The sequence below is a fragment of the Schistocerca nitens genome, chromosome 2, assembly GCF_023898315.1.
Source record: "Schistocerca nitens isolate TAMUIC-IGC-003100 chromosome 2, iqSchNite1.1, whole genome shotgun sequence".
Lineage (NCBI taxonomy): Eukaryota > Metazoa > Arthropoda > Insecta > Orthoptera > Acrididae > Schistocerca > Schistocerca nitens.
Window position 1 is genome coordinate 395,967,789 of NC_064615.1, and position 25,292 is coordinate 395,993,080.

The window sequence follows — 25,292 nt, forward strand, 5'->3', positions numbered from 1 at the left end:
TCAGTAGCTCATACACAATATCGCAATGATTCTCTACCATACGCTTGCCAAAAACGTTCTTGCAGACATTTGTGGAAGACAGCCATTCCATTCTGTCAACAGCACTCACTCAATAAATCAAAGAAATGTTGATCACACATTAATTCCCTAATTTTCGGCCCATTACTCCTTTATTTTTGATTCACTCATCATTGGAAACATATCTAGCAAACAAATGAATCCACGTGAAGGTTTGTCCTTGGCTTTCAAAACGCTTTTGTTGAATCAATATGCAGTGAGGGTACATAACACATTTTTGGGGTCAACAATTGCTTCCCATGATAGAGGTTTTTCTGTATCTACTGTTAGACTCGCTTATGAATCAGCAATGTTCTGTGTACCAGAGCCATATGGTGATAAGATTGAAAATACCTTGAGATATGCACATGTACATCATTTGCATTTCTCATACCAAATAAGTATGGGTACCAGTTTAAAGATCTTATGTATATCCGTAAGATTAAGTGCACGAGCAATCGGAACAGGAGGAAATTTGTTCCCATCGTGGAGAGGAGAGGTATTGCATTCGGACTGAGCCTACACTTACACTAGATCCGTAATGCTCCAGACCATCAGACGGTACCGTAAGGGAAACAAACACTGAGGCTGCAATGTAAATGCCTTCAGTAGAAACTGAAGACCGATCCGGCTAAAACCGACGACTCCCAGTTACGGAAGGACGTGCTGACGGATCAAACATGTTTGTTTCCTGTCCGATATCGTAGGCCCGATGACACATAATGACAGCAAAAACTGATTATAGCACACACACAGTTACTCATTAAGAGTTCTTAATTGATTATGTCAATGTTACTGTGAAAATGTTATTAAAGAAAATGAAGTGTTTTCACTTGCCGCATTGTGGTAGAAAGTTTGCATACTCTGAAGTTAGACTGAGCTGTGGAACCGATTCGAGAACGTATTTTTTCCCGACAAGCGACGTATCATTTACAGTTAATTGTGTTATTTGCTGTGTTGATCTGTGCTGGTCCATTCTAAGAGTGTGTTCGAAGAACACGATCCTTCTTTTGGTGATGATGTTGAGATTCTCTCTGTCTCGGCATACAGTTCATGGTTCACTCGTCTTCCAAACAGATCATCTTCTGTTTCTCGAGGTCCCAATTTCCTACTGAGAATCTTTCGTTCCACCAGTTCTAGTGTCTAAAGTACTCCTGCTCTTACTAGGTTAAGAGTTCCTGCTGCACATATGGCTGTAGGGACGACCAGTGTTCAGTAATGTCTGAATTTTGCATTGATCAGAATGTAGATGTTCATCGTTCGTCTGTATGCTTTTTTTTCATTTTGTTTATTCGTGCTCTCGTTACTTTCTTTTCTGTCAGCCAAATTTCTATCCATTCTCTCAGGTATTTAAATCCCTCCTCCTGTTGTCGTTCATCTAGAAGCTGCCTTGATGTTTGTCATATACCGCGTCTTCTCGGTAGAGATCTGTAGGCCTGCTTTAGTCGCTTGTCTCTGTAGTTGCATGATTTATTTAGCCGCCTCTTCTAATAACTCCGACAATATCACAATATCGTCTGTGAATGCAACACAGTCTGCCCGTAGTTTTGTAAAACATGAAATGACGTTTTCTTGCACAGTCCTTGAGGTGTCAACAACTCCCCCTCGTCTATCCGAACAATGTGTACTAACTACCGATCTTTTGGTTGAATTTGGTAATGAATGCAGTTCGGTTGCATACCAACAAGATGCTGTCCAAAAAACTGTTAGACACAGTGAATATTTGTCCGAATCTGTTTCGTCTACCCCGCCATGTACAATCCCACCGAACCCGTTCCGGTCGGGCCACGCACGAATACTTTCGCAGCATTTCCTTCCCAGCCTTCTCATCAAGAGACCGTTCCTCGTTGCTCCGACCAACTGTGATACGATGTGAATACCAGAATGTTAATACTGTTCGCCACAATCCATAACCCAAACTGACACCCTTACACCCTGAGCGACCTGCTGAGTGGGTTACTGTCACCGAATGCTCACAGCTCTAAGTTCGTAATATTACTGACCCATCTAGGCCAGTATCAGCATTAATTGGGGTCTCATTCAAGTCAGGTCACACCTTGTGGACACTGTGAATAGTGAAGTTACCGCCTCAAAACTCCTAACTCACGAGGTGTGGTCCCTCAGACCGCGCGAAAATTTTCGAACTCGTTCTCTAAGGCCAGTTGCGGGGGAATGCCTCTATAATCCCCCTACCATCCTTAAATTGCCTAGCCTACGATGTTTTGCTGTCGGTTGCGTTATCGCCTTCTGTCTTTATTGTTGACACGTGTTATTGACAGGTGTTGGAATCTCATAGACCGTGCCTCGTGAACTACATACCTGTTTTCCTCAGTACGGTACTGCATAGCTCAAAATGTGTTGGCACGAATGTGTCATTTTTAACTTTGCAGAGTTTGACGAAATTGAAACTTCCTGGCAGATTAAAACTGTGTGCCGGACCGAGACTCGAACTCGGGACCTTTGCTTTTCGGGGGCAAGTGCTCTACCAACTGAGCCACCCAAGCGCGACTCACGGCCCGCCCTCACAGCTTTACTTCTGCCAGTACCTCGTCTCCTACCTTCCAAACTTTACAGAAGCCCTCCTGCGAACCTTGCAGAACTAGCACTCCTGAAAGAAAGGATATTGCGGAGACATGGCTTAGCCACAGCCTGGGGGATGTTTCCAGAATGAGAGTTTCACTCTGCAGTGGAGTGTGCGCTATGTGAAACTTCCTGGCAGATTAAAACTGTGTGCCGGTCCGTTTTAATCTGCCATTCCTGGCTTTGTGCTTGGGTGGCTCAGTTGGTAGAGCACTTGCCGGTGAAAGGCAAAGGTCTCGAGTTCGACTCTCGGTCCGGCACACAGTTTTTATCTGCCAGGAAGTTTCATATCAGCGCACACTCCGCAGCAGAGTGAAAATCTCATTTTGATGAAATTGTTAGTCGATCTACGGAGGAAGGTGTCAGTGATTAGATCAAGAAATAAACGAAACAGACAACGATTTTACATTAGCCAGTGATCACAGTTCTCGTATCGAACAAGAGTATTATTCAGAGGAAGAACTTCAGGAAAGTTGTAATGGGGATCTGTCTGTTTCTTCAATGAAATACTTAAAGCGTTTGTTAAAATCGAATGTGTTCTGAGTGGTGATACAAACTGTAGTTCCCAGCAGTGAAAGTCAATTTGACAGACTTCCTTTTTGTACCTATCGGGTGGAATTTTTATGCGCATATTTAAACCCTGGAATTTAGTTTTATTTAGAAATTTATTTGCTACAGAGATTGTATAATTTTGCAGAATGTAAAATTCAGTACTCTAACAGTCTACTTATCTGTACTATTTTAAAGAACCTCAAAAAATTATGTGCTTTTGTGTGATAAATAGTAAAAATGCTGCAGGTTATGTTTAGTGCAATAAAATAAACTGGAAGCATTTAAACAACACTGAAATAATTGTAAAAATAAATGTTATATAGCATAAATTAAAAATTTCAAATGATTTTTGCCTTAAATCTCGGTTTAAACTTAGGGATCCCAGAGACCCCACATCGTGATATACGTCACAGAAAAGTCACCTCGCGAGTTAAAGGTTTAAACTAGCAATGGTCTCGCATGAGCATGAGTCACTAGAAAGGAAACTAACTTTAGCGCGCAGACTTCTGGCTTTATTACAAAGTCGACAATGCAATAATTCATTGGATAACAATGACCAGCTCTGCCCCAATCAGGCAATCAGGGGCGATATCGCGACAGGTGTCAGCCAGCACACAGCCGAGGTGAAGAAACGAATGTAAACGGACGCCGCAGAGGATGACGTCACTAGCAACCTCCAGGGCAGCGCCCTCCAGCCAGTCAAAACAAACAGGTGGCCAGCCGACAAAAAGAGGATGTCACGCATTTATTGGTTTTACGCACGTTTCGGCGATAAAGCACGCAGTTGCACGGCACCTTTTGAACATCTGAGCGGGAAGAATGATCCGCAATAGGCGCACCGGTACATTACTACAACATGTGAGCCAATCAAGTTGTACACCTTCCCCAAGCTAGGGCGATAGACTGTACGTCCTGGATCATTTTTGCAACCATTATTTTCTTGTTGATATTGGGTCTGAAGTGATTGCCAAGCCACATGAGCTACTACCTCCGGAAGGAAGTAATTCCGCCCTCCAATTCCGTGCAGTGAGCGATTCAAATATTGCGGTATACGGAACCCCATCTTGAACTTTGGACCTGTGTTTAGGACACGTGTTTTCATATCAGTTTTTCATTGCTGACGTCAGGGAACCCACACTGGAAGCTGACTTTCTACTGCATTTTCATCTCTCCCCAGATCTGGCACTTGGAACTCTTCTTTATCACAGCAGAAGACATTCTGTAACTGGGGTCATTGGCGCTCCACTGCCATCCACGATCCCACATTCCACGAACTCTGGCTCACAAACTCTCCTTCCTGCCGACACACATAAAACGGATCGATAAATACTTTGCGACTGTCTCGCATCGGCACTGAACTAGCAACACTTCACTCAGCACTACCTCGACATCAAACAAGAAACAATTCACCTATGCAGAGAGAACCACTCTGTACATGATAAAATTCGCGCATCTGTAGAGGAGCTCATGGCTACACACACATACTTGGAGTAGCTCACCAGAGAACGACTTCATCATTCTGATGTTATCACCATGAACGAGTCAAGCATGGGTTAGCTGGCAACAGACACAGAGACACAGACTACAGAGTAGTCTGCATATCTACACCAGCACTGACACAGCTCAGTCCAGTCTATCCTTCTTCTGGTTCCTGTACACCTACTGTGCGCGCGAGCCCTCAGCCCCAATAGATTCATGCGTGCTGTTCAGACAAAGTGCTCTCTACAACGAAACTGTTCCTAAAATCAGCACCATGTCAGGCCCTTCACTCTGACATAAGGCATGTATACTAGCCCCAGGTAAGCTTTGCATGACCAAGTTGGCTGTAGATGAGTTACTACAAGCTGATATCATCAGACAGTCTTTGAGTGTCGCCCATTCATCTTATGCCTAAGAAGGATTCCACATATAGACTTCATGGCAACTAACGGGCTCTTAACATCCACACCATCCCGGACAGTTATCCAGTCCTGATTATTCAGGACTTTACTCATCGTTTAGCCGGTGTCTCTGTGTTCAGTGTGTTGGACTGCAAAAATACTTATTTATAGGTTCTCATGAACGAAGAGGACGTACCAAAGATGGCTATTATCACCCCTTTTGGACTTTATGAAGTCCTTCACATGCAATACGGACTCAGAAATGCAGTACAGACTGGGGAAAGATTCATAGACAATGTTCTATTCCAGTGTTCCTTTCGCTATACCTACTTAGATGATATTTTAATCTTCTCTGTTCTTAACTCGAACATGGTGAGCATCTCAGATTGGTTTTCAAAGCCTTAAATAAACTTGATGTCATGGTCAATAGTGATTAATGTGAGCTATGACAGTCAGGGGTTACCTTCCTTGGTTATTAAGTTAGAATCGAAGCATACAGCCTACAATACAGTGAACTGAGGTCGTTAGTCAAATACCACAGCCATATAACTTTCAAGATTATGCTGATTCCTTGGCATGGTAAATTTTTATCGCAGACATTTATTTCATGCAGCTGCCATCCAGGTGCCACTGACAAATGTGTAAGAAGGCAAACAAACAATGGACAAAACAGACATTCAGTGGACACCGCAGTATTTAACAGGCATTTCAGCAAATTAAATACTGCCTTTCTTAGGCTAAGACATTGGCGCACCCACTACCACTTCAAACCTGTACATTACCTCAGACGCAAGTGATTCCATCGTTCTACCAGTTCTCCAACAGTCGGTAGCAGGAACACAACAACCACTACACTTCTTCTCCCAAAAGTTGACTGACTACCAGCGCTAGTGGTCGGCTTACGACAGGGAATTGTTGGTCGTATACAAAACAGTAAGGCACTTGAATGGTGATGTGGAGGGCAGGTTTTTGACCATATACATTGATCATCAGCCTATGGCAGATTCCACTTGCAATCTAGCAAAAGACTGTTGTCCAGTTTGTTTCACCACTTAGATTATATTGTGAAATTCATAACACATGTGCGACATCTTTATGGTGTTGACAGTGTGACAGATTGAGACCAGTGCTCTCTCAGCAGATAATGGCTGTGATGAAATAGCAGAAGCACAAGTAAAGGACACGCAATTATGCGAATTATTCTTTGACATCACATCCAGTTTAGGGTATACCGTTCCCATCTCTTCAAAACAAGTAATGTGTAATGTTTCACAGGATCATTTTCGATCACTAATGCCTTCAGCATGTAAAGACTGAATGAACTACACAGGCTGTCCCATCCAGGCATTTGTCCTACAAAGAAACTCCTCAGCGTCTGTTTTGTGTGGCCAAATGGCATAAAAGATTGTACAACTTGGATGGAAATATGTGCTACCTGCCAGCGATCTCAATAGAACAGCATGCACGACCACAACACAGCCGTTATTCAATTTCGAAGGGCTGCTTCCTGCATATCCACCTACACCTCATCGTGCTTCTCCCCAACTTAAGTGGTTGTCATTATATCCTTTCGGTAATTGGCTGGGTAACCCACTGGGTCAAAGCTATACCAGTACCTGACATCAATGCAGAAATCACAGCAAAAGCATTTATTAATTTATGGATTTCCCATTTTGGTTGTCCTTCCTTAATTACGATTGATCAGTGCAGATAATTTGAATCAGCACTTTTTACCAAACTCTGTCATTTGTTCATTGTTCAGCACTTATGAACCACAGCTTACCACTCTCTAAAAACAGTCATGTGTCACGGAGGGCCGGCCGGAGTGGCCGAGCGTTTCTAGGCGCTGCAGTCTGGAATCGCGCGACCTTTACGGTCGCAGGTTCGAATCCTGCCTCGGGCATGGATGTGTGTGATGTCCTTAGGTTAGTTAGGTTTAAGTAGTTCTAAGTTCTAGGGGACTGATGACCTCAGCAGTTAAGTCCCATAGTGCTCTGAGCCATTTGAACCATTTTTTTGTCACGGAGGATAATGGACAGAAGCTCTATCGTGAGTGCTATTAGACATGCATTCAGCATATAAAGAAGACCTCCAACATCACTGGTGGAAACCCTTTACAGGGAAGCGCTAATTCTGCTGGTGGACTGCACAGAGCCATCTTTGCCAGCTACAGAGAAGGATCTTCCTCTGCTCGTCTGTAAGATGAAGTGGCACGTTGCTTATCTCAAGATACCCCCCCCCCCCCCTTAGGCACACAGCCCACATACAATCTTCGCCCATTGAGCCCTAGGGGACTGTAACTACATAATGCTGAGAAATGATACTGTCTGCCGAGCATTGCAACCGCCGTACTCAGGGCCACTCAGAGTGATTAGAAACGACAATAACATATTTGACACATTACTGAAGGGGAAACTGACAACTGTTACCATCGATACATTCAAGCACGCGTGTAACCTACAGAACACCTCTGATGTGAAGGTAAACAGCGCCGACCACATGGACAACATTACATCATTCAGGATGACAATGTAGTTATAGTACGAGTAGATGTGCAACGATTTCGGCATGAAGAGATCTTGGTTAGATTTGTCAAGAAGTGGATTGGCAGCACGGTGAATGGTGGAAATATATTCTCGCCATTACAAACTTCTGCAGGATGTCAAGCCAGACACCATCTCTTCTCGGTTGTCGGTGTACAGAACTCTCACAGTCATAGCCACTAAGAAACAATCACAGCCTTAGTACCTGCGAACAGAACAGGATACGGTTCACCATTTCCACCACCTAACCCCCCCTCCCCCCCCACTGACACCCCCCCCCCCCCACCTCACCTCACACAATATCATATCAACTGACCGGTAGCAACCACCTCTAGCTCCTCCGTCCTTTCAAAACGTCAAGGAATGGTCCAGCCGTGCCCTGCTTAGGCAGCCAGCCACAGTAAGGCTGGTCACGTGCGACTTCGTGAAGAGGTTCAAAATGGTTCAAATGGCTCTGAGCACTATGGGACTTAACATCAGAGGTCATCAATCTCCTAGAACTTAGAACTACTTAAACCTAACTAACCAAAGGACATCACACACATTCATGCCCAAGGCAGGATTCGAACCTGCGACCGTAGCAGTCGCGCGGTTCCGGGCTGAAGCGCCTAGAGCCGCTCGGCCACCACGGCGAGCGGGTGAAGAGGCGGTGAACAACAGCTTCACCCGTCACCCATCCCAAAAGCGCTCCTGCACTGCACTTCCAGGGGTGGGGTATCTGTAACGACTCAGCAGCGATTGCATCTGCTAACAGAGGGAAAATTCTCTGGTTAGTAGCAAAGTGGTGCCGCAGGACTGTATTTGCAGTCAGTACGTTATAAGGCTTTGTAGTATGTGTATGAATTTGGTGTATTTCTGCCAAATAGCATTCTGTTACCCACTTACATTCTGCCATGTTACTTGGAGTGTCCTCACCTGGGTTCTCTCCACAAGCCTTAAACCTGTCCTGCTGACCAGTTATATCATTTTTTACGCCTTCGAAAATGTAGTGAAACGTCTCTATGATCATTTTGTGCTAATCCTTGAATTTATCTCGACAATTTTGTAAAGATATATCTTCGTTGAACTTGTTTTTTTAAAGTCTCTTATTAATGATAACGCTCTCCACCAGTAGAAACCAGCACAAAAAGGACCATGTGACACATAATTGCTGTATATCACACTGGGAGAAGTACGGATCCAGTGCAGGTGTAGACAAGAACGACGTCGGATAACATCGGGTCACATAATCGGTCTACATAGGATCAAGAGAAATACGAATCGCCGCGCGGAGTGGCCACGAGGTCTGAGGCGTCATGTCACGGACTGCGCGGCCCCTCCCGCCAGAGATTCGAGTCCTCCCTCGGGCATGGGTGTGTGTGTTGTTCTTATCATAAGTTATTTTAAGTAGTGTGTACGTCTAGGGACCGATGACCTACGCAGTTTGGTCCCTTAGGAATTCACATACATTTGAACATTTTTTTAAAATACGGATCCACTGTTGATGTAGCCTGACTTTGCTAGAATTTATGGACAAGTAAATCGAAGAAAGACGAACGTAATGAGTAGTCGAAATGAGATTACCGATAAACCTAACATCAATACTGGGGACTACGAATTAGTCGAAGTAAAAGAATGCTGCTACCGTGGAAAAAAATGACACATGATGAAGCACAGAGGACGTAAAAAGCAGACTAGCACGAGCGAAGAAGGCAGTCCTACCCAAAACAACAAGGCGGTCACAATATACTACGATAAACACTCAATTCCGTATGGAGGAGAAAAAGATTTCAATTTTTAATCGCGAAGCTTAAATCTCAGGCTGTTGCTTCGATAAATTTAAATCACGTGCAAAATTCTCTTGAGACAACAAATGTGGCTTGTGAGATATCCAGTTGTCCTGAAATGTTCGGTCGGCATGCACATCTCCTTCACTGTTTTCTGAGAGCATCACATTGCATTCTTCCTCTATCACTTTCACTTTCTCAGGAAGTACTGGCTTCGGCATTTCTTCACTGTGACACACAGGCCGTATAGCAGATAGTAAATTAGGACATTGCATTGTTTTCCTTGTTTTCGAACTGATTTAATCTATTTCTGCCAGACAAAAATAACAACCGATTGTGTGATTTGGCAACAGGAAAGGACACATGGTGTGATCCTTTTAACTATTCTATCAGGTGTATAGTACATGACCAACAGCACGATTCTTGTACTTCCGTTGGCTAAACTAACTCCTTAAGTAAAGCTCTTAACACTTTTTTACGAAAGGATTTAAGTTTCCGTTTTTGCGATTTCAGAGCTAACTATCCATAGACATAACGAAAATAATTTGCGCTAGTTACACAAGTGCGAGAGATTTCTTCTTCCGAATTAACAAAACAGACAAACAAGAAACCATCACAAACTTCAAATAACAAACAGTCATTTTCAACAAATGGCAATACTCTTGAGTGCTAAGATAAAAGCGGCAACAAATATAACGTTATTCTACGTGTTCCATAATGGTTCATCATCAATTCTGCCAAAGCAGCTTCATTTCCTGCAGGCAGGTTTCTGAACAGAGGGTCTAGTGTGGCAATTCCTTGTACATATTTCAGTTATTTTTCAAGTATGAAGTCCGTGAAATGTGTAACTTAATCTAAAGAAAAATAGCCAGTTGTACCATTTTCATCAGTGTTGACGAATAAACGGTAGCATATCAGAAGAAAACTGAGCCCTAAAGCCAAATACTGATTTAATTTTCGAATTAAGCTTCCACGACTTAGCAAAAATCACTATTGACATTCTTTGTAACAAAATTGTTGTTTATCAGTGTTATTAGCGAGATTATTGTCTAATGTGGAACCTCGAACGTAAAACACACTGGCATTTTTCATGTACAGAAAATATATGTCTGGGAACGAATCAGTTTAATCGAAGCCTTCATACTGTGTTGCAACTGACTGCACCAGTTATTTACAGATTTATTTTTGTTTCTGTATAATTCTCCGTAAGTGGTTTATTTAAACTATATGAAATTCAATGGTATACGAAAGTTCCCCATGAACCATGGACCTTGCCGTTGGTGGGGAGGCTTGCGTGCCTCAGCGATACAGATGGCCGTACCGTAGGTGCAACCACAACGGAGGGGTATCTGTTGAGAGGCCAGACAAACGTGTGGTTCCTGAAGAGGGACAGCAGCCTTTTCAGTAGTTGCAGGGGCAACAGTCTGGATGACTGACCTGGCCTTGCAACATTAACCAAAACGGCCTTGCTGTGCTGGTACAGCGAACGGCTGAAAGCAAGGGGAAACTACGGCCGTAATTTTTCCCGAGGGCATGCAGCTTTACTGTATGGATAAATGATTATGGCGTCCTCTTGGGTAAAATATTCCGGAGGTAAAATAGTCCCCCATTCGGATCTCCGGGCGGGGACTACTCAGGAGGACGTCGTTATCAGGAAAAAGAAAACTGGCGTTCTACGGACCGGAGCGTGGAATGTCAGATCCCTTAACCGGGCAGGTAGAGTGGAAAATTTGAAAAGGGAAATGGATAGGTTAAAGTTAGATATAGTGGGAATTAGTGAAGTTCGGTGGCAGGAGGAACAAGACTTTTGGTCAGGTGAATACAGGGTTATAAATACAAAATTAGTTAGGGGTAATGCAGGAGTAGGTTTAATAATGAATAAAAAAATAGGAGTGCGGGTAAGCTACCACACACAGCATAGTAAACGCATTATTGTGGCCAAGATAGACACGAAGCCCACGCCTACTACAGTAGTACAAGTTTATATGCCAACTAGCTCTGCAGATGATGAAGAAATTGAAGAACTGTATGATGAAATAAAAGAAATTATTCAGGTTATGAAGGGAAACGAAAATTTAATAGTCATGGGAGACTGGAATTCGAGAATAGGAAAAGGGAGAGAAGGAAACATAGTAGGTGAATATGGATTGGGGCTAAGAACTGAAAGAGGAAGCCGCCTGGTAGAGTTTTGCACAGAACATAACTTAATCATAGCTAACACTTGGTTCAAGAATCATGAAAGAAGGTTGTATACATGGAAGAATCCTGGAGATACTAGATGGTATCAGATAGATTATATAATGGTAAGACAGAGATTTAGGAACCAGGTTTTTAATTGTAAGTCATTTCCAGGGGCAGATGTGGACTCTGACCACAATCTATTGGTTATGAACTGTAGATTAAAACTGAAGAAACTGCAAAAAGGTGGGAATTTAAAGAGATGGGACCTCGACAAACTGAAAGAACCAGAGGTTGTACAGAATTTCAGGGAGAGCATATGGGAACAATTGACAGGAATGGGGGAAAGAAGTACAGTAGAAGAAGAATGGGTAGCTATGAGGGATGAAGTACTGAAGGCAGCAGAGGATCTAGTAGGTAAAAAGACGAGGGCTAGTAGAAATCCTTGGGTAACAGCAGAAATATTGAACTTAATTGATGAAAGGAGAAAATATAAAAATGCAATAAACGAAGCAGGCAAAAAGGAATACAGACGTCTCAAAAATGAGATCGACAGGAACTGCAAAATGGCTAAGCAGGGATGGCTAGAAAACAAATGTAAGGATGTAGAGGCTTATCTTACTAGGGGTAAGATAGATACTGCCTACAGTAAAATTAAAGAGACCTTTGGAGAAAAGAGGACAACTTGCATGAATATCAAGAGCACAGATAGAAACCCAGTACTAAGGAAAGAAGGGAAAGCAGAAAAGTGGAAGGAGTATATAGAGTGTCTATACAAGGGCGATGTTCTTGAGGACAATATTATGGAAATGGAAGAGGATGTAGATGAAGATGAAATGGGAGATATGATACTGTATGAAGAGTTTGATAGAGCACTGAAAGACCTAAGTCGAAACAAGGCCCTGGGTGTAGACAACATCCCATTAGAGCTAATGACAGCCTTGGGAGAGCCAGGCCTAACAAACCTCTACCATCTAGTGAGCAAGATGTATGAGACAGGCGAAATACCCTCAGATTTCAAGAAGAATATGATAATTCCAATCCCAAAGAAAGCAGGTGTTGACAGATGTGAGAATTACCGAACTATCAGTTTAATAAGTCACAGCTGCAAAATACTAACGCGAATTCATTACGGACGAATGGAAAAACTGGTAGAAGCCGACCTCGGGGAAGATCAGTTTGGATTCCGTAGAAATATTGGAACACGTGAGGCAATACTGACCTTACGACTTATCTTAGAAGAAAGATTAAGGAAAGGCAAACCTACGTTTCTAGCATTTGTAGACTTAGAGAAAGCTTTTGATAATGTTGATTGGAATACTTTCTTTCAAATTCTGAAGGTGGCTGAGGTAAAATACAGGGAGCGAAAGGCTATTTACAATTTGTACAGAAAGCAGATGGCAGTTATAAGAGTCGAGGGACATGAAAGGGAAGCAGTGGTTGGGAAGGGAGTGAGACAAGGTTGTAGCCTAACCCCGATGTTATTCAATCTGTATATTGAGGAAGCAGTAAAGAAAACAAAAGAAAAATACGGAGTAGGTATTAAAATCCATGGAGAAGAAATAAAAACTTTGAGGTTCGCCGATGACATTGTAATTGTATCAGAGACAGCAAAGGACTTGGAAGAGCATTTGAACGGAATGGACAGTGTCTTGAAAGGAGGATATAGGATGAACATCAACAAAAGTAAAACGAGGATAATGGAATGTAGTCGAATTAAGTCGGGTGATGCTGAGGGAATTAGATTAGGAAATGAGACACTTAAAGTAGTAAAGGAGTTTTGCTATTTGGGGAGCAAAATAAATGATGCTGGTCGAAGTAGAGAAGATATAAAATGTAGACTGGTAATGGCAAGAAAAGCTTTTCTGAAGAAGAGAAATTTGTTAACATCGAGTATAGATTTAAGTGTCAGGAAGTCTTTTCTGAAAGTATTTGTATGGAGTGTAGCCATGTATGGAAGTGGAACATGGCCGATAAATAGTTTGGACAAGAAGAGAATAGACGCTTTCGAAATGTGGTGCTACAGAAGAATGCTGAAGATTAGATGGGTAGATCTCATAACTAATGAGGAGGTATTGAATAGAATTGAAGAGAAGAGGAGTATGTGGCACAACTTGACAAAAAGGAGGGACCGGTTAGTAGGACATGTTCTGAGGCATCAAGGGATCACAAATTTAGCATTGGAGGGCAGCGTGGAGGGTAAAAATCGTAGAGGGAGACCAAGAGATGAATACACTAAGCAGATTCAGAAGGATGTGGGTTGCAGTAAGTACTGGGAGATGAAGAAGCTTGCACAGGATAGGGTAGCATGGAGAGCTGCATCAAACCAGTCTCAGGACTGAAGACAACAACAACAACGAAAGTTTTGCTCCCAACAACCCGCAAAAATTTTCCTGTAGTCGAGAGGTAGTACATTGGATCATATGGAGTCTTGTCAATGACAATAATCGAAGAGTTACTTGCAAAAATAGGAAGATCCATCCTGGGAGAGTTTGGAGTTACATGTACTATCTTGTGATAAAAAAGGCCTTTTGTTTTATCCAAGAAAGAGGTAGCTCCTATTTTTATCTCTTTGTTCTGGTATGTTTACAGGGGCATTACGCAACACTGTTATCAACAACGGTGTGGTTTTCACTCATGTCGTAGTGGCACAAACAGCAGTCATATTGTTGTTCGAAAAAAAAAAAAAACAAGAGAAACAAACAAACAAATAGTTCTGAAAGATAGTGAATGGAAACGAAATGTAAGGAAACGACGAATGATTGAAGGTTCAATGGTTCAGATGGCTCTGAGCACTATGGGACTTAACATCTGAGGTCATCAGTCCCCTAGAACTTAGAAGTACTTAAACCTGACTAACCTAAGGACATCACACACATCCATGTCCGAGGCAGGATTCGAACCTGCGTCCGTAGCGGTCGCGCGGTTCCAGACTAAAGCGCCTGGAACGACTCGGCCACACCGGCCCGCAATGATTGAAGGTAAGACGTATAACACCATAGGCGGAGAATGTCATAATAAAGCTTAGTCCTATGGCTAAACATTGGCTTCATTTTCGAATTAAGCATGCACGACTTAGCGAAAAACAACGGTCACATTCATTGTAACAAAAGATGTTTTTCAGTTAACTGACTGATGTCGAAAAATATGCCTGCTAGTTCTTCATAAAAACTAAGTGAAAACGAGCACAGCATGTTTATTTAGGCCATTGCAGTACAAATCGAGTTGAATGAGAAAGAGAGAAGAAAAGACAGTGTCAGTTAGACTTCCTTGACGCACCGACTGCCCCAGATGTTACAGTAAGGGGACTGTGAAAAATTTTAAAAAAATTAAAGTATTTCGGTCTTTAAATACCAAATAAATGCTGCGATTAACTTAAGGTTTTCATTATATAAAATATTATGCTTGCAGATAGAAGTCATAAGAAATATCATTTCCTAAAAGTAGACATATCGTCTGTTTGATGGCAATGAAGTGATAGTTCCACCAATGAGGCAAATGCCACAGGAAAAGGACCACGTATTTTTGAATGAAAGTAACGTTCTAATATGTGAGATCCATTAAAGATTTTACTGAGAAAGAAACTTTTCACTTAATTTAGAAACTTGATTTTAAAGTGTTTTTCTGTTTATCCAAAACTTGGAAAAATGCTTTCTGTTTTCAGAAAATCTTTCTTGTCGAAACGATATTTAATCAACTGGAAGACGAACAGATGGCTTTTCCCACAGAGATGACAAGCGCACGAGGAGGAAAAATGCAGCTTCTTTTAGTGGTGTCTTCACGTTCCAGGTGATACAATAAATTGTTGTAACTTGCACACTGTGTTTTTTTTTTTTAGATCAGTCTCGGTTAATTAATATCTTTTGTGACGTCAAGTCTAATTTTTTCAACGTATATTTTACCATCTCATATGGCATATTAGCTGTATCTTCATAATTTAATTTGGCTAAAGTTGGTGGAATGTCCATAAACAGAGACATAAAGGAAACATAATTCTGTTGAGAGTCAATGATAGTCATCATTTTTTCTGTAGAGTTCATTTTAGAACACATTTATTGCAGTTTTTTTATTTTCTGTTTAAGTTTTACCTCGTTCCTGCCACTATATCTTTCAACTCTGTTGAATAATCAGTCATCTTTGGAGTAATTACTTAGTGTTGGTCACAAACAAGCATTTGGGCATCGCCATTTTTCATTCTCTCTTATGGAACTCCTTCAGTTTCGTGTGCTATTGCATCCAGCTATGTCTAATGCTTGCCCGTTTTCATGTCGTCAGTTTTACTGAAAACTGATTTTTGAGGCCGGTACACGTAGACACATTAAAAGTTGCCCCTCTTATATCATAAGGCGAAGTCTGTTTGATGTTCCTACACAGTAAATCTGGTACGGTAATTACAACAATATGTACATTTTTGGACATTATGTTTCTGTGAAGAAAATATTGATACCTGCTAAACCAATATTAAGTAAGTATCTGTAATACACTTCTTATGCTGTACATACATGCATTAGCAAGTTAAACTTCTGTATAAATTCGCAAATTTAGTGGGCTCTGAAAATGATGGATTTATCTGTTTAAAGCAGTAAAATGAAATAAATTTCCTAATTGTGCAACTGACGACTGAATTTTATTCTGTAACTAGGTTAGTATCCAGTGCTCACCATGTATCAATTCCAATTCTGTTAATCCACCTCCAGAGCTCTCCTCTCTGTTCATTTCCTTCTGCCGCTTTCGATGTCTAACTCTTCCTCTCTCTCTCTCTCTCTCTCTCTCTCTCTCTCTCTCTCTCTCGCTCCATCTGCTATTCCCCCTCTCTGTCTATCTGGTCCTCAACACTTTCTCTGTCCATCTGCCATCCCCTCTCCCCAAATCTCTGTCCACCTGTTTCTTCTTGCTCAGTCCATCGTCTTCCCCCTCTTAGTCCATCCGCTCCTGCACCCTCTATCTCATCCTCAATCCCTTATCTCCTCCTACACCGTCTCTGTGTCTATCTCTTCCTTCCTCCTCTCTATATCCATATCCTCTTCCCTTTCTCCCTCTATTTCCTCCTTCCTATATCTATCCCACCTCCACCTCCACCCTCTCAGTTAATCTCCTCCTACATGTTCATCTACGTACAAATTCTGCAAGCCACCGTACAGTGCGTGATGGAGGATACTTTTTGTCATTACTAGTCATTTCCTTTCCTGTTTCTCTCGCAAACAGAGCGAGGGAAAAACGACATTTATATGCCTCCGAATGAGCCCTAATTTCTCGTATCTTATCTTCGCAGTCCTTAGGCACATACATGTTGGCGGCAGTAGAATCGTTCTGTAATCAGCTTCAAATGCTGGTTCTATAAATTTTCTCAATAGTGTTCCTTGAATAAAATGTCGCCTTCCTTCCAGTGATTCTCATTTGAGTTCTCGAAACCTTTCGGTAATACCTGCGAGTTGTTCCAACCTACCGGTAAGAAATCTAACAGTCTGCCATTGAATTGCTTCGATGTCTTCCGTTAATCCTACCTTGTGCGGATCCCAAACACTCGTGCCGTACTCAAGAACATGTCGCACTAGTATCCTTTACAAATGAAAATTCTCCCAATAAACCGGAGTCACACTACGTCTCACACGATCAGCAATTTCCCGGATGGATACATCACATTCTCTCATGCCAATAATGCTTACTGATTGGGCGGTACGGTTCGCGCATACATCTGCGATGCATCCTATTCAAGTCACACTGATCCATTACCTTCGGTTTACAGCGACAACGAGAGCCGAAGGCACGTTTTACCAGTAGGTAGGTGGTGATGCGCCGCAATTTGATGTTGCCCTTGAACCCGCTGGCCGACATAGTTCAAATGCTAATCATTTCTGCAGAACATACAAATGCACATGTCCTGTGAATATGAACGTCCCATCAACAGTGGTTCAAGATGTTCCGTTTTTTCTGAACCTGGATGCATTAAACATAATGTTTGACCGCTTCTAGATAATATATGTATTCAATATCAGGTCACGGTCCAAAGTTTCAGAGATATATTTTAGGGAATATGCACTTTTTACGGCTTTTTACGGCAAACCTATGTTTATAGCATTTGTGGACTTGGAGAAAGCTTTTGACAATGTTGACTGGAATAATCTCTTTCAAATTCTGAAGGTGGCAGGGGTAAAATACAGGGAGCGAAAGGCTATTTACAATTTGGGCAGAAACCAGGTGGCAGTTATAAAGAGTCAAGGTACATGAAAGGGAAGCAGTGGTTGGGAAGGGAATGAGACAGGGTTGTAGCCTATCCCCGATGTTATTCAATCAGTATATTGATCAAGCAATAAAGGAAACAAAAGAAAAATTCTGAGTAGGTACTAAAATCCATGGAGAAGATGGTGGTGGTGGTTAGTGTTTAACGTCCCGTCGACAACGAGGTCATTAGCGACGGAGCGCAAGCTCGGGTTAGGGAAGGATTGGGAAGGAAATCGGCCGTGCCCTTTCAAAGGAACTGTGGTGTCACCGCTAGACACCACACTTGCTAGGTGGTAACTTAAATCGGCCGCGGTCCTGTAGTACATGTCGGACCCGCGTGTCGCCACTGTGTAATCGCAATCCTAGCGCCACCACATGGCAGGTCACAAGACACGGACTAGACCTCGCCCCAGTTGTACGGACGACATAGCTTGCGACCAGACGTACCAAGTCTTCCTCTCATTTGCCGAGAGACAGATTGAATAGCCTTCAGCTTAGTCCATAGCTACTACCTAGCAAGGCGCCATTTGTATCAGTGCTTATAGCTTCCTAATATTCAAGAGAGATGTATTCCAACAAGAGAATAAAGATAAGTATTAAAACGCATCTACGTACTTTTCCTCTTATTCATTAATAAGTCTCATGTTCCAGAACTTCAAGCCCGTCTGCGTTAGTTTAGCGTGCACCTAGCTACCTCATTGTGTCTATGCTGTATGAAATAGACACAACAGGAACCATCCCGGCATTTGCCTGAAACGATTTAGGGAAATCACGGAAAACCTAAATCAGGATGGCCGGAGACGGGATTGAACCGTCGTCCTCCCGAATGCGAGTCCAGTGTGCTAACCACTGCGCCACCTCGCCATGGAGAAGAAATAAAAACTTTGAGGTTCGCCGATGACATTGTAATTCTCTCAGAGACAGCAAAGGACTTGGTAGAGCAGTTGAACGGAATGGTCAGTGTGTTGAAAGAAGGATATAAGATGAACATCAACAAAAGCAAAACGAGGATAATGGAATGTAGTCGGGTGATGCTGAGGGAATTAGATTAGGAAATGAGATACTGACATTAGTAAAGGAGTTTGGCTATTTGGGGAGCAAAATAACTGATGATGGTCGAAGTAGAGAGGATATAAAATGTAGACTGGTAATAGCAAGGAAAGCGTTTCTGAAGAAGAGAAATTTGTTAGCATCGAGTATAGATTTAAGTGTCAGGAAGTCTTTTCTGAAAGTATTTGTGTGGAGTGTAGCCACGTATGGAAGTGAAACATGGCCGATAAATAGTTTGGACAAGAAGAGAATAGAAGCTTTCGAAATGTGGTGCTACAGAAGAATGCTGAAGATTACATGGGTAGATCACATAACTAATGAGGAGGTATTGAATAGAATTGGAGAGAAGACGAGTCTGTGGTACAACTTGACTAGAAGAAGGGATCGGTTGGTAGGACATGTTCTGAGGCATCAAGGGATCACCAATTTAGTATTGGAGGGCAGTGTGGAGGGTAAAAATCGTAGAGGGAGGCCAAGAGATGAATACACTAAGCAGATCCAGAAGGATGTAGGTTGCAGTAGGTACTCTCAGATAAGAGAAGCTTGCACAGGATAGAGTAGCATGGAGAGCTGCATCAAACCAGTCTCAAGGCTGAAGACCACAACGACAACAACAGCTCGTGTCAACGTGCCTCACGCGCTTTTCTTTAATTTATTTTATTTTCTGCCGGAAGCTGTAACACATGTTTTTTGCTTTCGACAGGGTCTTCGGAAACTAAAATGGAAAACATTAAAACCGAATTACGAACACGAATTTTAAAAATCACACCCCATCTATTCTAAAAGGCATACTTTAAAATTAAAACAAAATAAAATGGTCCCAAGATTGTTCTGTAAGCAATTTCCTATAAACACTGATAGCATTTCCTTAGTATTCTATCAATAAACTGAAATACGCCATCGGTTTTACGCACGACTGAGCCTGCTCCATAATTCCGTTTCATATCCCTACAAATTGTTGCACCCAGGTACTTGTATGAGTCGACCGATTCCAATAGCGACTTGCTGATAGTGTCGTTATAAGATACGCCGTTTTTTCGTTTTATGAATTGCACAAGTCTATATTTTTGAACAATTGAAGCACGTGGTCAATCTCTGCACCACTTTGAAATTTTATCAAGTTCATACTAAATATTTGTCCAGCTTCTTTCAGCCAGCAGCCGCCCGCCAAGACAGAGCAGAAACGGCGAAGTAACCGATTTTGTGACAATTTATGAGTTCCTAACCAGGAGCGTATTACATAGTTTCATCTGCGTGCTTTGGTAGTTTAGTTTCTGAATCTTTGTGTGTTAATCGAATTTATTTGACACGGTACTTGCGTTTACGTGAGTGTCTACAGTACAGTTTCGTAACGCATGTCTATAGTCGTTTGTTTCTCTGTGTAGTGTAGTGTAGTTTTTCACCGTCTCTAGTATGCATAGGGACTATGACTGTTGTGTGCGGATGCGAGCCGAATTGGTGACACTTTGCTTTCAGCTCCAGTTTGTGATGGCTTCGGTTACACGGTTTTAGGCTGCAGTGGAAGGCATCACTGTTGTGGACCGACTGTGGGGATCCAGCGGACGTCCAGCATGACCCTCGAGTCCACTGATCGGTTCGTGCCGATGGCCAGCCGAGTTACTGCTCGCACTGAAGTTGACCCCTCAACCACGGTCGTGTGGGAGGTCACTTCGTGGCGTGGCAGGCGCCGAAAGACTTCCCGTGTGACCGAACGTAAGGCCTCCCTGGTTAGGCCGACAAACAGGTTCTAGGTCGTATCTATGGCTGACACTGTCTCGCAGCCAGAAGCAGTAGCTTGTCCTATTTCACAGGAAATCTCTCAGCCTGCTAGACCCAGCCATTCACGAAGTGTGGGATTGTTAATAATTGGGATTTCCAGAGCTAGGCGGGCTATAGGGCGTCTTAGAGACACGGCTGTAAGTGGTAAAGGCTGCCAGTCTTGCTTGCAAGATGAAAGCAGAGCTCACCATTTGCAGCATAGTCGACAGGACTGATTGCGGACGTCTGATACAGAGCCGATTGGAGGGTCTGAATCAGGGGCTCACACAGTTCTGCGACCGTAGGCTGCAGATTCTTCGTTTTGCGCCATAGGGTGATGGGGTTTCGGGATACACTAAATAGGTCAGGAGTCCATTACATGCAGGAGGCGGTTACACGGGTAGCGGGGTCGGTGTGGCGTTGGCTGGGCAGGTTTTTAGGTTAGAGGGTCTCGGGAAACACAAAGAGGGCTTCAGTTTCAAAGGGACGTCTGATACAGAGCCGATTGGAGGGTCTGAATCAGGGGCTCGCACAGTTCTGCGACCGTAGGCTGCAGATTCTTCGTTTTGCGCCATAGGGTGGTGGGGTTTCGGGATACACTAAATAGGTCAGGAGTCCATTACATGCAGGAGGCGGTTAACGGGTAGCGGGGTCGGTGTGGCGTTGGCTGGGCAGGTTTTTAGGTTAGAGGGTCTCGGGAAACACAAAGAGGGCTTCAGTTTCAAAGGGTGCAAGTTGAACATGGGGAGAAGATAGATCTAGGAACCGTCGATATAACGATTGTAAATTGTAGTTGCTGTGTTGGGAAAGTACCAGAGTTCCAAGAGCTACTGCAAAACACTGATGCTCATACCGTTATAGGCACTGAAAACTGGTTAAAGCTGGAGGTAAGTTCAGTCCAAATTTTTGCGAAGGACCTAACTGTGTTAAGAAAGGATAGCCTAAACACAATTGGCGGTGGCGTATTTGTTGGTATTAGAAGTCGCGTATCTTGTAGCAAAACTGAAGTAGGTAGTTCCTGTGAGTTAGTATGGGTAGAAACCATTCTTGACAACCGGAATAAAATAATAATTGGTATCCTTTTACCAAGCTCCCAACTCAGATGATACAATTGCTGAAAGGTTCAATGAAAACTTGAGTCTAATTTCAAACACGTATCCGACTCATACAATTATGGTTGGGGCTGACTTCGTTTTATCCTCGATATGTTGGCGAAAGTACACGTTCAAATCCGGAGGTACGCATAAAACATCATCCGAAATTGTGCTAAACGCATTCCATGAAAATTATATCGAGCCGTTAGTTCATGAGCCCACTCGAATAGTAAAAGGTTGTGAAAACACACTCGGCCTCTTAGCAACAAATACCCGTAATCCAGAAATAATAACGACCAATAAGGGATTAGTGAACACAGGTTGTCGTAGCGAGACTGAATACCGTAACTCCCAAATCCCCAAAAATTAAACGAAAATATATCTATTCAAAAAAAAAAAAAAAAAAAAAAGCTCCGTCTTTAGGCCACAAGTGGCCCTTCCGGGACCGTCCGGCCGCCGTGTCATCTTCCGAGGAGGATGCGGATAAGGAGGGGCGTGTGGTCAGCACACCGCACTCCCGACCGTTAGGACGGTATTCTTTGACCGAAGCCGCTACTAATCGGTCGAGTAGCTCCTCAATTGGCATCACGAGGCTGAGTGCACCCCGAAAAATGGCAACAGCACATGGCGGCGGGATGGTGACCCATCCAAGCGCCGGCCACGCCCGACAGCGCTTAACTTCGGTGATCCCACGGGAACCGGTGTAGCCACTGCGGCAAGGCCGTTGCCTCTATCTATTCAAAAAGGTAAATAATTATTCGCTTTGCTCCTTCCTGAGAGACAATGTCCACTCCTTCCAAATTCACAATGTATGTGTAGAACAGATGCGACTTGAATCCGAAGAAATAGTACCGACAGGAATTGTGAGATTTATACCAAACAAATTATCAAACGACGAAGCTGACACCCCGTGGTACACAAAAACAGGTCAGAGCACTGCTGCAGAAACAGCGAAAAAAAACCATGTCAGATTTAAACAATGAAAAATCCTCAAGATTAGCGATCTTTCACAGAAGCTCGAAATTTAAAGCAGACTTCAGTGCGAGAGGCTTATAGTAGATTCCACAACTAAACCTTGTCTCAGTTCCACCAGAAAATGCAGATATTCTGACCGTATGTATAGTTTGCTAGCGGAAAGACACAATTAATGCCTTCTCTGTGCGGATTGGAAATACTATCGATGACAGTAGTGCTAAAGCAGCATTACTAAGCACATCTTAACGAAATTTGGTGAAGCACCAAAGAAGACGAAGTAAACATTGCAGAATTCAAATCAAGAACTACTGCCAACATGAGTAAGTTAGGAATAGATATCTTCGGAATAGTGAAGAAACTTAAATCACTTAGTAAAAGCAAGTCTTCTGGTCCAGTTAGGTTCCTTTCGGAGAACGATGATGCAATATATTCACAATAGCTCCTTACTGAACAATCATATACAACTGCTCGCTTGACGAAAGATCCTCACCCAACTACTGGAAAGTTTCACAGGTGACACCAGTATTCAAGCAAGGCAGTAGGAGTAATGAATAAATTAGGTTGCCCGAATCATCAACGTCAATATGCAGCAGGATTTTAGAACATATACTATGTTCGAACATTATGAATTTCCTCGAAGAGAACGGTCTATTGACACGCAATCAACGCGGATATAGAAAACATCGTTCTTGTGAAACATCACTAGCTCTTTACTAACACGAAGTGTTGAGTACTATCGACAAGGGATTTCAAATTGTTTGCGTATTTCTAGATTTCCAGAGGACTTTCGACACTGTACCTCACGAGCGGCTACGCGCTTATGGAATATCGTCTCAGTTATGCGACTGGATTCGTGATTTCCTTTCAGAGAGATCACAGTTCGTAGGAACTGACGGAAAGTCATCGAGTAGAACAGAAGTGATTTCTGGCGTTTCCCAAGGTAGTGCTATAAGCCTTCTGCTGTTTCTGATCTACATAAACAATTTAGGAGACAATTTGAACAACAGTCTTAGGTTGTTTGCAGATGTCACTGTCGTTTATCGCCTAGTAAAGCCATAAGAAGATCAAAATGAATTACAAAACGATTTAGAAAAGATATTTGTATGATGCGAAAATTGGTGATTGATCCTAAATAAACGAGTTCGTGAAATTTGGGTTGCACGATAAATCAATCAAATCTAAAGGCCTTAAATTCAACTAAGTATCTAAGAATTACAATTGCGAACAACTTAAATGGCAAAAAAAGCATGGATAGTGTTGTGGAGAAGGCGAAGCAAAGACTGCGTCTTATTGGCAGAACACTTAGAACATGTAACAGATCTACTAAAGGGAGTGCCTACACTACGCTTGTCCCTCCTCTTTTGGAGTACTGCTGCACAGTGTGGGACCATTACCAGATAGTGTTAACGGAGTAATCGAAAAAGTTCAAAGAAGGACAGAACGTTTGTACTATCGAGAAATAGGCGAGAGAGTGTCACCGACATGATACAGGATTTGGAGTGGACATCATTAAAACAAAGGCGTTTCTCGTTGCGGCGGCATCTTCTCACGAAATTTCAATCACCAACTTTCTCCTCCGAATACGAAAATATTTTGTTGATACCGACCAACATACAGAGAAACAATCAATGTAATAAAATGATGAAAATCAGAGCTCGCATGGAAAGATATAGGTTTTCGTTTTTTCCGCGCCCTGTTCGAGAATGGAAAATAGAGAATTATTGTGAAGGTGTTACGATGAATTCTCCGGCAGGCACTTAAGTGTGATTTGCAGAGTTTCCATGTAGATGCAGATGTAAATGTAGTCCTTATTATACTCGCACATAACTATATCCTATGGGAAACGTCCCTGGTTACTACTAATACTGTCTGCAAGGTCATTAATCTACAACATGAACAGCGAGGGTTCCAACACGCATCTCTGTGGGACACTCAATGTTACGTCTACGTCTGTCGATACGCTGTGTTCTCCCTTCGAAAATATCGTCAATCCATTCATAAATTTCGCTTGGTACTCCATATTATCGTACTTTCGATAATAAGGGTAAATATGGTGCTGAGCCAAATAGTTGTCGGAAATCAAGAGGTGCTGCATCAGCTTGGCTATCTTGATCTGTGACTTTCAAGAAGTCATGTGATAAAAGTGCGAGCTGTGTTTCACATAACCGACGGTTTCCCAATGGACGCTTGTTAGCACGGAGGAGGTAATTCTGTTCGAGATACCTCAATGCGCTTGAGCTCAGAATATGTTTTTTTAAGATTCTGCAGCGAACGGATGTTCAGGATACTGGATGGTTCAGTTCTGACACCATTGTTGTAGTTGGGTGCGACATGTGCCCTCTTTCAACTACCTGGCACGATTTTCTGTTCGAGGGTTCTACCGTAGTTATGGTTGGAGTAGGGGCTGGCTCAGTTGTAAATTTGGTGTAGAATCTGATTGGGATTGCATAGCTTTCTGTAACTTTGTCCAATTTGAGAAATTTCAGCTGTGAATCAACATCACTGACACTAATATCTGTATCACTCATCTTTGCTGTGGTGCGAGAATTGAATAGGAGCAATACTCCTGGATAATTATGCGCTAAGTGGAAGATGCATGAACGCTATAAAATTGTACTTTAAGTAAGATAGACACAC

General features: G+C 42.6%; 1 protein-coding gene and 1 non-coding gene across 4 annotated transcripts in view; both read right to left on the bottom strand.

The window, feature by feature from the left end:
* The window catches only part of LOC126236240 (ATP-binding cassette sub-family C member 4-like), a 352,061-nt gene that overhangs the window by 208,391 nt on the left and 118,378 nt on the right, over positions 1-25,292 (bottom strand). The window lies entirely within an intron of this gene.
* Positions 18,570-18,642, bottom strand: Trnaa-cgc (transfer RNA alanine (anticodon CGC)). The gene has a single exon. It is a non-coding gene; the product is annotated as a tRNA-Ala (tRNA).